At 38.2% G+C, this 13,102-nt stretch overlaps 1 protein-coding gene across 1 annotated transcript in view; it reads right to left on the reverse strand.

The window, feature by feature from the left end:
• skor2 (SKI family transcriptional corepressor 2) overlaps positions 1-13,102 on the reverse strand; it is a 104,216-nt gene that overhangs the window by 22,993 nt on the left and 68,121 nt on the right. The window contains exon 3 of the mRNA XM_085279182.1: positions 5,182-5,304. The gene's annotated coding sequence lies outside the window, so the exon portion shown is untranslated. The remainder of the gene's footprint in view (positions 1-5,181; positions 5,305-13,102) is intronic.

Genomic DNA, 13,102 nt, shown 5'->3' on the forward strand with positions numbered 1-13,102 from the left:
AAACCACTCAGTCATATCACAGATGATTCACCGTTTTGAAGCATAATATGTATTTCTGTATTTTTTTCATCTTTATATTGAGTTTATGAAATTTGGTTAAAGCTGACTTTATGCATGGATAGCCGTGTTTGACATTTCCTGTTTATCAACTTAAAAAAAATCTTAAATTTTTAAAATGTATTTATTTATTTTGGCTCGGTTGTATTCCAGTAAAATGTGAAGCCTGTTTGTTGTGTACTCATGGCAAGTTTTAAGAAAAGCTGAAACATTTTGCCTTTAGAATAAATTTGCACATTTTGGAGCATTTTAGCGGCAGTCCCACTTGAGTCCCACATCATTCATTGTTGCAGCTGACGTTCTTTAAAATGTGTAACTATTACTTTCAAGGAGAACCGTTTCTGTTTGTGACTCTTGACCTTGTTGTTTAACTTTATTATAAAACTTAAATTCTAATTATTGTGGCACAGCTTCCTTCAGTGCACCAATAAGCCAGAGAAAGACTTAAGAACATTTATGCAGCACCAGCTTCGGAAGATTTATTTGCATGAGCAAAAGTGAAAAGGAAATACCCCCTAAACATTTTATACACAGCTTTGCATACACAGCTGTAATTAAACATTATTTTTCATCCCTTTCTAAAAAAGAAAAAAAGTTATCAGTTGCCAGACCATCTTTGTTTAAAATTTTAATCTCATGGCTTCATAAACACACCAGAGTGGATTGTTAGTAAGAACTGGACTTTTCTATTCACCCCAAATCAAAAAGTATAATACCAGTTGCCTTGAAATGGCCCTGCTGACCTGCGTTTGACTCTTAAAATACTCTGCTTACGCTCTAAAATGTGGATTAAAAAACATAGCTGAGAGCATAAATATTCTTCAGCATGTGTATTTGCTTTTTATAAAATCCCAGCAGCATATTACTCTTACAGAAGTCGTGTGCACTGAGTAAAAATCATAGAGTGTAAAATTGACAGATGGGGCTATTTGGGTTTCTGTTAGTGCTCAGGGACACTCACACACTTTAGGAGGGTCTCTTGTCATCAACGGTACTTTGGTTAATGATGACAGCTGCACTCAGTCGTGATTGACAAATTTTAAAAGAAAGAAAGTGAGGGAGAGTTATCGTTCAGCTCCACCCACACCCACCATCCTCACTCACCCGCTCCCCTACTTTTACATGAAATCAAGAGCAACATGTTGACTTCAAACTCTTAAAATTGAAAACATATGCAGTCCATTAGCATGGCCCCCAGATGTTGCTGCTGTAATCCCAGGCCTTCTGCTGATCTGATTGGCCCAGAACTTTAATCATGAGATGGTTAATGCGGTGCATTAAAGGCACATTTTTAGTGCTCAGTGCACACATGTAAAAACTTGCATAATGCAGCAGCATTGTTCATTATAGAGTAAATAAATAAAAACTTTAAAAAAGAAGGCAAAGTGACACTTCAGGTGACTCTTTTGTTTCATATTCAACCAAGAGTGCAGGAGGGAAATGTGAGACACGGCTTTAAATTGATCCTCTTTCAATATCTGATCTCTACGTGAATGTTACAGATTAAAATATCTCCCACTCTTTCTACATTCCAGCTTTGCTCTCTCTTTAAGCTCAACCTCTAAGCTGTATTTGAAATACAGAGGCCACAAATAAGATATTTAAGAAAAAGCAGATCTTTAAATGCACTCTATGCCGCTCTTCCCTTTGCAATTCTTATGCAATTTATTTGTGTGTAAGAAAGCCTAAGTATTTAAGCTGCTCAACAAGTTGTTTTAAACCATGTCCATTAACAAAAAAAATATTTAGGTATGATCCTGAGAAGCATCAACAGTTCAGTTCACCAGATTCGCCGGAGAGTGTCCAGCTGAACCTTGTGCGCTGAACTTGTTTATTAAGTTGAATAAAGCTGAATAAATAAATAAATCTAACCTGAATTAATATTATTAAGCTGATGTGTGCTGAATGCTAAGTACAAGACTTATGGTCAGTCTTATTGAGACACAGATTAACTACAATAAACCTTTGAAAGTCACTTGAAACCTAAAGTACATACACTCAGTTTAGCCTTTAAAAGCATTACAGGGATGCTGATACGGTAAGTAGTTCACTGTAGTAGCGTTCTGAGTTGATAACTATACAATTGTGGTGCTCTAGTTGAAGAGATGCTGGTATGAGCCTATAAAAATAAAATAGGTAACCTGGATGTAACAGTCAGAAAATACAATATTGTTGATTTTTCTAAGTGAAAAGTGTAAATCCCAAAATGATGTCAGTCTTACACAGATCAGAACTTTGAAAATGAAACAATCTTCACGTCTTTATTTCTTGCTTAGTTCTAAAATGAGGAGCATTCAAAAAGTTTCACGTTGGATTTACAGATTATCCTTTGGATTAGGGATATTTAGAGGAACCAATTCGTCTACTCAGCCACTGATCACCGCAAGATCCCAATTTTATCTATGACTTTGCTTATTAGATGTAACCCTTTAAAGCCTGAACCATTAAAGAATTGTCAGAAAATATAATTTCCCAAGTGATGCCTAAACTGCTGCATGACAACGACTTTTTTTTCTGCATCTTTCAACCTTAAACGACTGACAAATCCTTCTTGTCGCACCTGTCTTTTTTATACATGACACGCTTGTACAGTCTGTAGTTCATCCTCAGCCAGAGGCCAAATATTTTCCTGAGCTTTACTTTCATGTGTGTTGCACATCATGCACACTATGCAGAGTGTGCAAATGTAGCCCAGCATCTAATAATATCACACCTTGAATCTAGTTAATATGTTGATGCAGCATTGTAACATTAACTGCAACTAATCAAAACCTTATTAATTAAATGACAAAGATTTCATTCCTGATTATTTCTCAGTTGATTAATATATCTGAGAGTAATATACTGCCTCATTAATAAGTGTTTTTGCTGCCCACAGTGCTTTGCCCTCAATTTATAAACACCCACGCATAGTGCACGCCTAAAAACAGAGACGAGTCCTCTGTTTGAACTCATGACTTAATCCAATTCTATTAGTGGAGAAAATGGGTAAGGTATTATTTTGCTTTACAAGCAGCCAGTCTAGTGAATAATGTGTAATTAATAACTCGTAGTTTTCAAACAACTGTCCAAACACTGTAACAGCACTGACACTTGTGTATGAAAAATGTCAGTAAATGTGGGGTTTTTTTTAAAGATGACAGCAGATTTAGACATATGGTGTTTTACAGTTAAAACTTTTATTCAGGTCAAATAGGCATCAAGTCACTAACTGCTTTACTGGCTGTGATGGCTTTCTGTTTGCCAAGGATAATACATGCTCTCTATTTCCATCTCTGCACAGACTATTTGGTATTTACATCTTCTCTAACTTTTAGTATGACATCTGCATGTTGAAGTGATTGAGGATCATGAGAGCATCAGAGGTTTGTATAGACCATGCAGGGTTTTATAGTCAAACATACTCCCTGATCTTCCAAGATGTAAATAATCTCTCCTTTATTCTCCTCATTTAAAAAAAAAAATACAGAAGCAATATTTTCCTGGTTTGGTATTTCACATTTGATTTGATTAGTAAATTGGCAGTTTCCGTTCATAAATGGTGTTCAGGTTTGGATTGCAGTATTTGATTTTCAGTGTTTAAATAGTTAATAGGGGAAACCAGTATTCAGTCTAGCAACCCATTAACCTCGCCTCTGGTCCTGGTGTCTATTATAGCTTCATCCCTTTGTGACATATATTATAGTACATGTTCAGCTCATCTGCTGGCAACTGATAAATTTTCTAAACATTGTATGTTCATTTCAAACAGTTGTTAACAGTAGTTGTAGCATAGTTACAAGCTTCATTTTTTTTCCAGAATATAGGAAATGCATTAAAAATAATAAAAAATAAAACAAGCAAGCCCAAAATGTCTGACATATTTAAGAAGAATGCATGCTCTGTGATTACACTGGATCAGCCGACCCAGCTTCATACTCTGTCTTAAGCTAGGCCCAGACATCCTGTGAAAGTAATTGAGTGATCATATTTCTTTAGTGACTTCCCAAAGCTCAACAAGTGAGAGATTCAGAAAAGGTTGGTAAATAGAGAATTCAATTTTCTTTACCCCGATTCACAGCTCCTTCAGTGCCAGTGAAGTCCATATGCCAAAAAGCACCCAGACACCCATCTGGGGATGTACCAGTATACTTTTTTCTGTCTTTATTTTTGTTTGTTTTTAATGAAGTTTCTGAACCACAAAAGTGGCCCTAACAAAAGTCCTCTTGATAAAGGTTGAAAGCTCACAGGGATGGTGGGTGGTGTGATGTTTGGCAGAAATGTCCTGGGCTCAAATCTACTGACCAGCTTCAAACTCTTTCCTTTTTTCCCCTTATTTAGAAAACATGTTTAATGTGAAATTTACATTGTTTTCTTTTCACTGAATGGGACTGCGTACAATTTCCTTGTTCTTGTTGTATAATGACAATTAAAATTCTAATTTATCTGATGTGCCTGTGTGCTGCCCACCCACGGTCTAAAGACATGCACGTTAGATTAACTGGTGATTCTAAATATCTTCACATATTTCTTTTTCCGTGTGTTAGCCCTGTGATAGACTGGCAACCTGTGTAGGGTGTATGACCGCTCCACCTCTCCCGCACCCACAAATTGAAGAAGCGGTTAAGAAAATGGACGAATGGTCACCTGGATGCAAATTCTCCTCCACTCTCACCACGATGCACCACAAAGGGAGGGCTTCATTTTGAAAACTTTTTCCTCAAGCTTATAATCTTGAAATTACACGGGGAGGTCACTTGGCGTGTGTTATAATTACTTTGGATCAATGAGGGCCTGTTTGAGTGTTTGGCTGAAATGTGCCTGAAGAACAATAAATCAGGAGGAGGTATACCAAGGTGAACAAAAAGCATGAATTATTAAATTTTTAATGGTCATGGAGTAAATTCAGCTTCCCACAACAGGATGCGTTATCTATTTGAAATATAATTAGTTGTGTTACAGAACTGGAGGAGATGGAGGTGATGGCTGAAAGGGGGTTTATGGCCTGGCTTATTTCTCATTGCAAAAGGATTAGGACTGATGTTAAAAATATTTTGAACTCATAATTCTTTCCCTTTAGAAATGTGCAAAACATTACATTTTTCTGGTCAATAATAGACTCACTCACTCACTCAATCACTCAACTGTGTCAGTGGGCGTTCCTCTTGAACCCTTAGAGAAGGCTTGACTGATGTCTGGCATCACTTTCTCTCCTCTCGTTCTTCCTCCTCTTCTCCTAGTCCTTCCTCCATCGCGTCACGCAGTGTCCTGCGGGATCCGGGAAATGATTAAGGAAGACAGTTTCAAATACCTTTCAAATCTCTCCCTGATGGCACTGCAAAGTAGGTGGGCATGGAGAATGTGGGAGTCGGTGAGGAGTATGCCAGTGTGCCTGGTAGAGACAGCAGAAAAGGTGAATACTGAGTGTATAGATGTGGATGTGCACGTACAGGTGTTTCCCTACATCTCTAAGAGTCATGCTGGTTGTTCGTGCATGGGAGTGCCCATTAGTAATTAGAGGAAACAAGTCTCTCCAGATAAGTGTGTTCAGGTTCATTTACTTGTGGTTGCAAGTATACCAATCTACATTTTCACCTGTAGTGCAAATGTGTGTGTGTGTTTGTGTGTGTAAGAGACACAGTGTAAGAACAAATTGAGCTCCTTTAGCAGAATATATAATCTCAATTAAATATGCGATATACTTCAGTATCTTGTTCACGGTGACATACATACATGGTCCCTCACTGTGACATGCTGCTCAGTGTGGCATGACAAGGTGTGTGCATGTGTGAATACATAAACGCGTTACAGTCTGTGCCTTTGTATGTGTACGCATGGGTCTGTGTGAGGGAGAGATAATGAGATCTTGTTCAGTTGAGGCCTGGTCTTGATCCCCAGAAGCCCTGGACTCATTTCAGTGACAAACCTCTGAACAGAGTGAATACGAAACTGAGCACCTCTGGCAAGCTTGGCATCAGAAGGATTTTAAACCTATGAAAGTCCAAGATGATAGTCTTTGATATCTGTAATGAGGGAACTTAAACAACAACAACAACAACAACAACAACAAAAACCCAACTTTTTCTCAGGAGACAAGCTTTCTTTGTGAGATGGTGTACATTTTACAATTTAAAGAAATATGCCTAAACATAAAAGAGCAAGAGAATATCTGAACACATATGTACTACCATCTAGTATCATTTTTACCTGTGTACATTTTAATCAGTTAGGAAAATCAAGACTCTTTCATAACATAGTGTTTAGAAGTAATCAGCTATCACTTTTTTTTCATCATTTAGCTATTTGTTTAAGATGAGAAAACCTCTTATCGCTTTAACATGTGGCCAGAGACTGACACCATTATGTCAGCCATAGAGGGATCCAGTATGATGTCACCTATTGGTTTGAGGACTGGCATTTTGATACTGTCATTTTAGGATTTTGGCTGTAAAGACTTTTTTGTTTAAGCCAGATGTTGGAAAAAAGGTTGGAGTCCAAAGGTAGTAGCTAATGCTTACACGCTTGGTTGTAAAACTCCATTGATTGTATTTTTGCATTGCTAATTAGTAACAGTTTAGTACAATTTCCCTCTACAGTACAAAATTGGGGCACAAACCTGTGTGTATTAGTAGAAATATTATTGGTGCTTGCCAAAGAAATGCAGAAAAATTCAGCTTTTTTTGACATTTCAGAACATGCTAAGAATAGTTTCAGTGTCTTCCTTCCTATCTTTTTGTCTTCCTTTGCTTCCTCTTTCCCCTTCCTCTCTCTAGCCTTTCCACGCCTGTCAGCTAGCTTTACCAAGTAAGTTAGCCAAAGCTATCAATGTTCCCTTTTCTTTTCGGCATTGTTCAAACTAAATGGAAACAAGGTAATTAGCTTGTTACAATTAAAGCGAGACGAGCGGATGAATTGTAATCACCCGCAATGGAGTTCCTGCTTTCTCCCCTGCAGCCTCCAACAGGCCAGCTGAGCTATCCTCATTTGCATAATTAAAATATACAAATGATAATGGATTTTGTAGTCAATGTCCAGAGGCTGCAGAGGCAGGGATGAGAAGAAAATATGAAATCACAATAACAACCACACTGGTGTTTGCCTAGAGGGGAGGAACGGGGGGGTAGGAAAAGAAGGAGATGGGAAGAAATGGAGAATACGAGACTACTGGAAAAGATGGAAAGAGAAAGGAGGATGTGAAGATAATAGGGAACAAATGAGTGAGAGAAAAGGCAGCCCGAACATCACAGAGAGCAGAATAAAGGTGAACCAATTACATTTGCAAATAGCACATGCCTGGCCTTGGCCTGTGATGCCCTCCCTCTGGGGAAGCCTTTCGCCTGATTACATGAAATTGGGATAGAATTAAACATCTAAGAGTTGTCCTAAGACAAACCAAAATGAAATTAGAACCCGACTTCTTTTTTACCTTGGAGCGCCACAGAGCCGCACGACAGGGAGGGAAAGAGAGACAGAGGGATTTTGCAATTAGGCGAGGGACAATGTCGGTGAAATTAGGCCTTAGAGCTGAGTTCTCTCTTTGCTCTTTTTCTCCCCCGCCCCTTCCTGGCTTTTTATCTAGTGTTCTCTCTTTTCACCATCAGAAAGTTCAGAGGCAAAACAGCTGTGATCCCAAGATGCTGATGTGGCAATAGACTTCACACATTCACAACGCCAAAGTACATTTGCATACACTCATGTTGTGGTTATTTGGCCTATATAGCAGCTTGGTGCACGACATTAGACTGTGCCGTAAGCGCTGGGCAAGGCCTCAAAACAAGTGAATAGCTCTCCAGCCACCACGCAAACTTCTTTTTCCACTACAGTAAATGTTTGAGGCAGAGGTTATTATGTAGAGAGGGCTCCTCTTTAAAACACGAGTGTTATTTTCTTGTCAAAAAAAAAAAACAAAAAACGGGGGGGTGGGCAGTTTAGGGTTTGACTAAATTCCTCTCTGCCTCGCTCTCAGTTTTCTTTTGTTTTTGCATTCTCTCTGCCATCTCCACCTTGAATAAATGTAAAATAAAATATATAAATAAAATAAAAGTCAGACCTTTTACTCAGGAGATCATCAAATTACAGCAAGACACATTGTTATTATTATACAAATAATACAATAAAATGTGCACATATTGTCTCTTCTCTTCCACTCCATTTACCAACCAATTCTGCTTTCCCACAGGGATCAAATGTAGTTCATTTAAATTGTAATCTGATCAAATCTAATCTGATCTAAAATGAACACGCATGCGATGCACTTCTCCTTCTCATTTTATTACCAACAACCTCTCTAAACATAATGACAAAACACAGTGTTCTTCACTGCCTTCCAGTCCAAATGAGCAGCATCTGTTCCAGATGCCATTATTCTTTTAAAAACCCACATGAGCACTGAGAAAAAAAAGTGGAAAAAAGGAAGATTTTTCTTAGAAGCTCACTTATAAAATAATCTGGCAAAAACTTCACTCACATATAGAGCGGCTCACGGAGCTCTTCTGTACAAATAATGCAATTTTTTCTCTGGTGTCTTGTCTATGGTTAAGTGATGGGGAGTTTTAAGTGCCTTAGTTACAAACGTCATAGTTGGGAATTATTATTATCGGGAAACAGGATGGGAAACTTGCAACCAGACGGGGAATACTAATTTCTTCCTAGCGACCAGTGGTTGCCAGCAGTGGCTAGGCCTGTTTGACTAGGGCCTAACTGAGTAATGACTTTTCAGTTTTTATGAAGGAACTTTGTTTTCCTTCTTTTTTGTTTGTTCTCTTGTCCTCTTTTCCCATCTTTTGCATTTCCCTGGATATTAACGTCCTCTTCATTGTCTCTGTTATGTTTTAACTACTTCTTCCTTTGTTTGACGCTATTCTCCCAAAAAACTGCATTAGCAGTGCGTATGCAATGTAATTAAATGCTTATTACAGTGTTGAAGGCTGTCTTTGTCCAGTTGTGTAACTCTGTGTCATTTATTCTATTCTTTCATCCTTTTATTTTCATTCTCTCACCTTATTTTCATTGGCACGCACGTCTTTCGACTCTTTTCTCACCTTCTTTTTCCTTCTCTGCAGCCTTTTTTTCTTTGTGCACATTGCCTTTCCTCTGAACTTTGCATTTCTCTCACTATGTCTCTTCACACCATGTCATTTAACTCTTCATTACTTTCTCTTTGTGCTTTCATTAAGTGCAGCTCCCTCAGTCTTTACATGTGTTTTCATATAATTCTGTCTGTGTGGTTCCCTGTTTACATCGCTGCCCCCCCCTCGCCTCATCTTTTGGTATTTGTGTGAGAGTGAAAGCAATAACAGCGGCAGAGCTGTAAGTAAATAATGAGAAGTAATCAAAGTTAATGGAACCCAATGGGAGCCACAGCTTCTGTATGTGGCAATAATCTCATTTAGAGAGAGAGGCAGATTTAGTGGATAATTGGGGCCTAAGTATTCACCGAATCCCTTGCTAACTAACTAACTAACTAACTGAGCTGCTGATGCCCGTTTTGTTCACGGCAACACAGATGGAGCACAAACAATGAAGAGACGTTTGATGTACTCTTTCATATTGGCCAGTCTTCTTCCTGCTCTGGTTTCTTTTCCTTTTTTGTTTTTATGTTATCCTCTGTCCTATTGATTATCTTCTCCTATTTTCATGATTTCTTTCTTTTTTCTTTTTTCCTCCTTTCTTTTATTTGGTCTTAGCTCATCACTTTGTCTCACATCTTTCCATCATCTCTTTTCCTCCTTTCCTCCTTTCCATTATACATTTTCCCTTCTTTTCACCCTTTCCTTTCAACTACTTTATTTTCAATTCCTTATGAATTTTTCTCATTTTGGCGTTTCTCTGTCGCAGCTTCCTCCTTTCTCACTACCTGTTCTTACTTTTCCATACTTCTTTGCTTCACCCCTTTAATCTGGTGTATTCATTTCAGTTTTTTCCTCTAATCCAATTTTTCTTGTTACCCTTATTGCCTTCTTCCCTTCCCTCTCATCCTTATATAGTCCTCTTTTCTCTCACATGAATTTCTTCACCTCTAACATTTTTATCTTGGCCTGTCTACTAATTCTCCTTTCTTCTCACCCTTTCCCCTTCCTATAAATGTGTCTATGACATAAAGAAGGATGGGCATGTACAAAGTGTGTGATGGAGTTAATGAAGGATGCTGTCAGTTTCACAGCAGGGTTGTACTTGCTCTTGGGAAAGCTCAGCATGCTTTGATCCAGGTATGTGTGTGGGTCTGTGTGTCTGTGTTCATTTTTTTTGTGTTCCTGAATCTGAATTGTCTAAATGTCATTACCGAACAGCAATCTGTGCGTGCTGCTTTCCTCTATGGCTACCAGTCTTTAACCCTCAATTTGATAAGCAACTCAAATCATTTACCTAGCATGATGACTGGACCACTGCCAAAATCGCCCTGTATCATTCTCACGTTTTTCTCCTCTGCATCTGTATAATTAATCTTTCTCTCTTTCTCATCTTGCTCTTTTTCTCTCATCACACTTCTTGAGTCCGTTCCATCCTTTATTGGCAGGAATCTCAAATGAACAGTATTAACCAAGGATCTAAATACAAAAGAAAATTAACGAGAGAAATAATTAACAAACAGATCAAACACAAACCATGTGATTTCCCCACCGTCTCTTTCATCTGTTTACCCATTTCTATAATTTTTTATTTGCTTCTTAACGTCTTATCTCCATTTTTTTTAATTTAAAGACTGTGAGTAATTTACTACGATTGCTTCAAGTTTAGATGAATCAAAACAACAAACACTAAGCCTAAGAATTTTATGAAGTGATCTTGAGCAATAGTTGAAGTCTAAGTCTACACTTAACACACAACCTGGAAAAGAAAAGATTTCAGTTGTACCTTTAGGCATTTTATTACTAGACGCCAGTTGCAAACGTGCATAGTTTGTTCCCATCACAGAATGACAAACATAACATAATACCAAAGGGACTATTAATCAAAAACTTGGCATATCTCAGCATGCTTAAAAAATACAGAGGAAACTGGACAAAGTGAACAAAAGAAGAGGTGACAGTCTTAAAAATTATTTAAAATCAGTGGAAACAGTTCTTAGTGAGAACTTAATTTGGAAGTTTTTGTATGTCAAGAGAAACGTACAACAGTGAGTTTGCTTGGGAGGCTCTGTAATAGTTTGGGGCTGAATGTCAGCCAGCGGTGGCATTTCATTAGTAACAGCTTCATTTTGTAGTATGACAATAATCTCAAACAAACCACCAATGCAGTAAAAGTATACCTGGAGAGAAAGAAAAAACACACAAACGCACAGTGGACCTCTTTCAAACAGCCCAGACCTCAATGAAAGCATGGATCCTCTTGACTGAGAAGGGAATTAAAGGCAGATAACATCCAAGTTAGAGCTTTAAATGTCCTTTAAGAAGCCTGGAGAACTATTCCCAAAGACAACTTTAGACGACTAGAGATATTAAAAAAGAAGCTTGCCTAAGAGAGTTCAGGATGTATTCAAGAATAAATGTGGGAGTACCTCATCACCAAATTGACTTTCCAGATTGTACAAACTCTGTTTTTGGTTTTTATACAGTATTTCCATGTATGTTGGCACATCTCAATAAATTGCTGGACCCATTTTAAATTTTCCTAGAAAAACATAAAGACGGGAGGCGTGGCTCAAGGCTTTTGCACACTGTACTGTATATTAAGTAAGAGTCAAACTCCTCATCTTGTGGGTAATTAAATCTGCAACTCTCAAAATAGTAGTCCTTTGCTTTTGGCCAAAACCATAGAGTCATTACTGTAACAGGTTCGCCCTGTTTTTAGTTTGATCATTTAATGCTGTCACATTCTCATCAAGCAGAGTAATTTTTTCAGGGTGCCAAAAGGACTCTCAGGTCAGGTCACATATTTAAAAGTGCAATTTATAAAGGCTTCTGACTACATTTAATATTTTTAAGTATGGTATTTCCACAGTCGATTATGGGTGTATGCACTCGGCGTGTGTGAATTCATGGCCACGTTGGTGTGTATATGTGGACAGCTTAAAGCACCACAGCAGGATAAAGGCAGACTGTAAAAGATGTATTTAATCTGAAGATATTTGACTCTGGTTATTTTTACTTACCATCACTCGGTATTAAAAAGCACAGTTACAGTTATTGTATGGTCAGCAGGGGTGGCGGAGGACCCAAGGAAGGCAGGAAGTAGATTAAAACAGCTGTTTAATCAAGGAGTGCAGACACACATAGACATATAGAGTGGTGACTGCAAAGTCACTTGTATACCAGGTAGATACACATTGTACAGGTACACATTTAGATACCATTACACATGTTGTGTAAATGTACCCCTAGAATTGGGTCATCACTCAGAGGTATAGGCAGGATTGTTTGAATATATCTCAGGCCTCCAGAAGCAAACCCAGGGCTTTAGTCCACCATTATATAAATGAGCAGGATAAGACGCTTAGAAATTATTTACACACACGGCAAGAGAGGATTAGGATCAACCCCTGCCCATCCCTTAGCCTTTTGGTTTCACCGTGCCTTGCTTCTTTCCTATACACTATTTTCTTCTCTAATTTTCAGCAAACCAAAACTATGACATAACTGTAAAAACAAAACAATCAACAAAACGTTTATTTAAAAAAAGCAATTCATCTCATTTTTAAGAATAAAACAGTATCAATTTGATAAACGCAAGCCTCCAAACAGTGCAAACAGTATCACTCTGTGAGTCGGAGAGTAAATCGACCTCTGCGTCTGAGTACTAACTAGAGCAACAAGTCATGCTGTCAGAGGTCCTTATTGGCTCATTTAAATACCGCTCAGGTGTAATTGGCTGGCAAATTAAACTGTCATTATTGGACAGGCAAAGAGGGGAAAAAAAGCATGGAGGAGTGACAGGACAAAATGGCTGCCATTCTCCCATGGGAAAACATTGAGAAATAGGGGAGACAGACATACGCACACACAGTAACACACAGAGACTTCGCTCTGAACTGTGGCGCATGAATTCTGTCAGAAGTGCAAAGTGATAGTCATGTGAAAAGTTACAGTTTTGACTGTACGCTCATCTTATTTCGTTCTTTATTGAGGAC

This window comes from Mchenga conophoros, linkage group LG7 (assembly GCF_057382185.1).
Source record: "Mchenga conophoros isolate Kocher_MC1m ecotype Shallow Benthic linkage group LG7, M_conophoros_male_GT1.1, whole genome shotgun sequence".
NCBI classification, from domain to species: Eukaryota; Metazoa; Chordata; class Actinopteri; order Cichliformes; family Cichlidae; genus Mchenga; species Mchenga conophoros.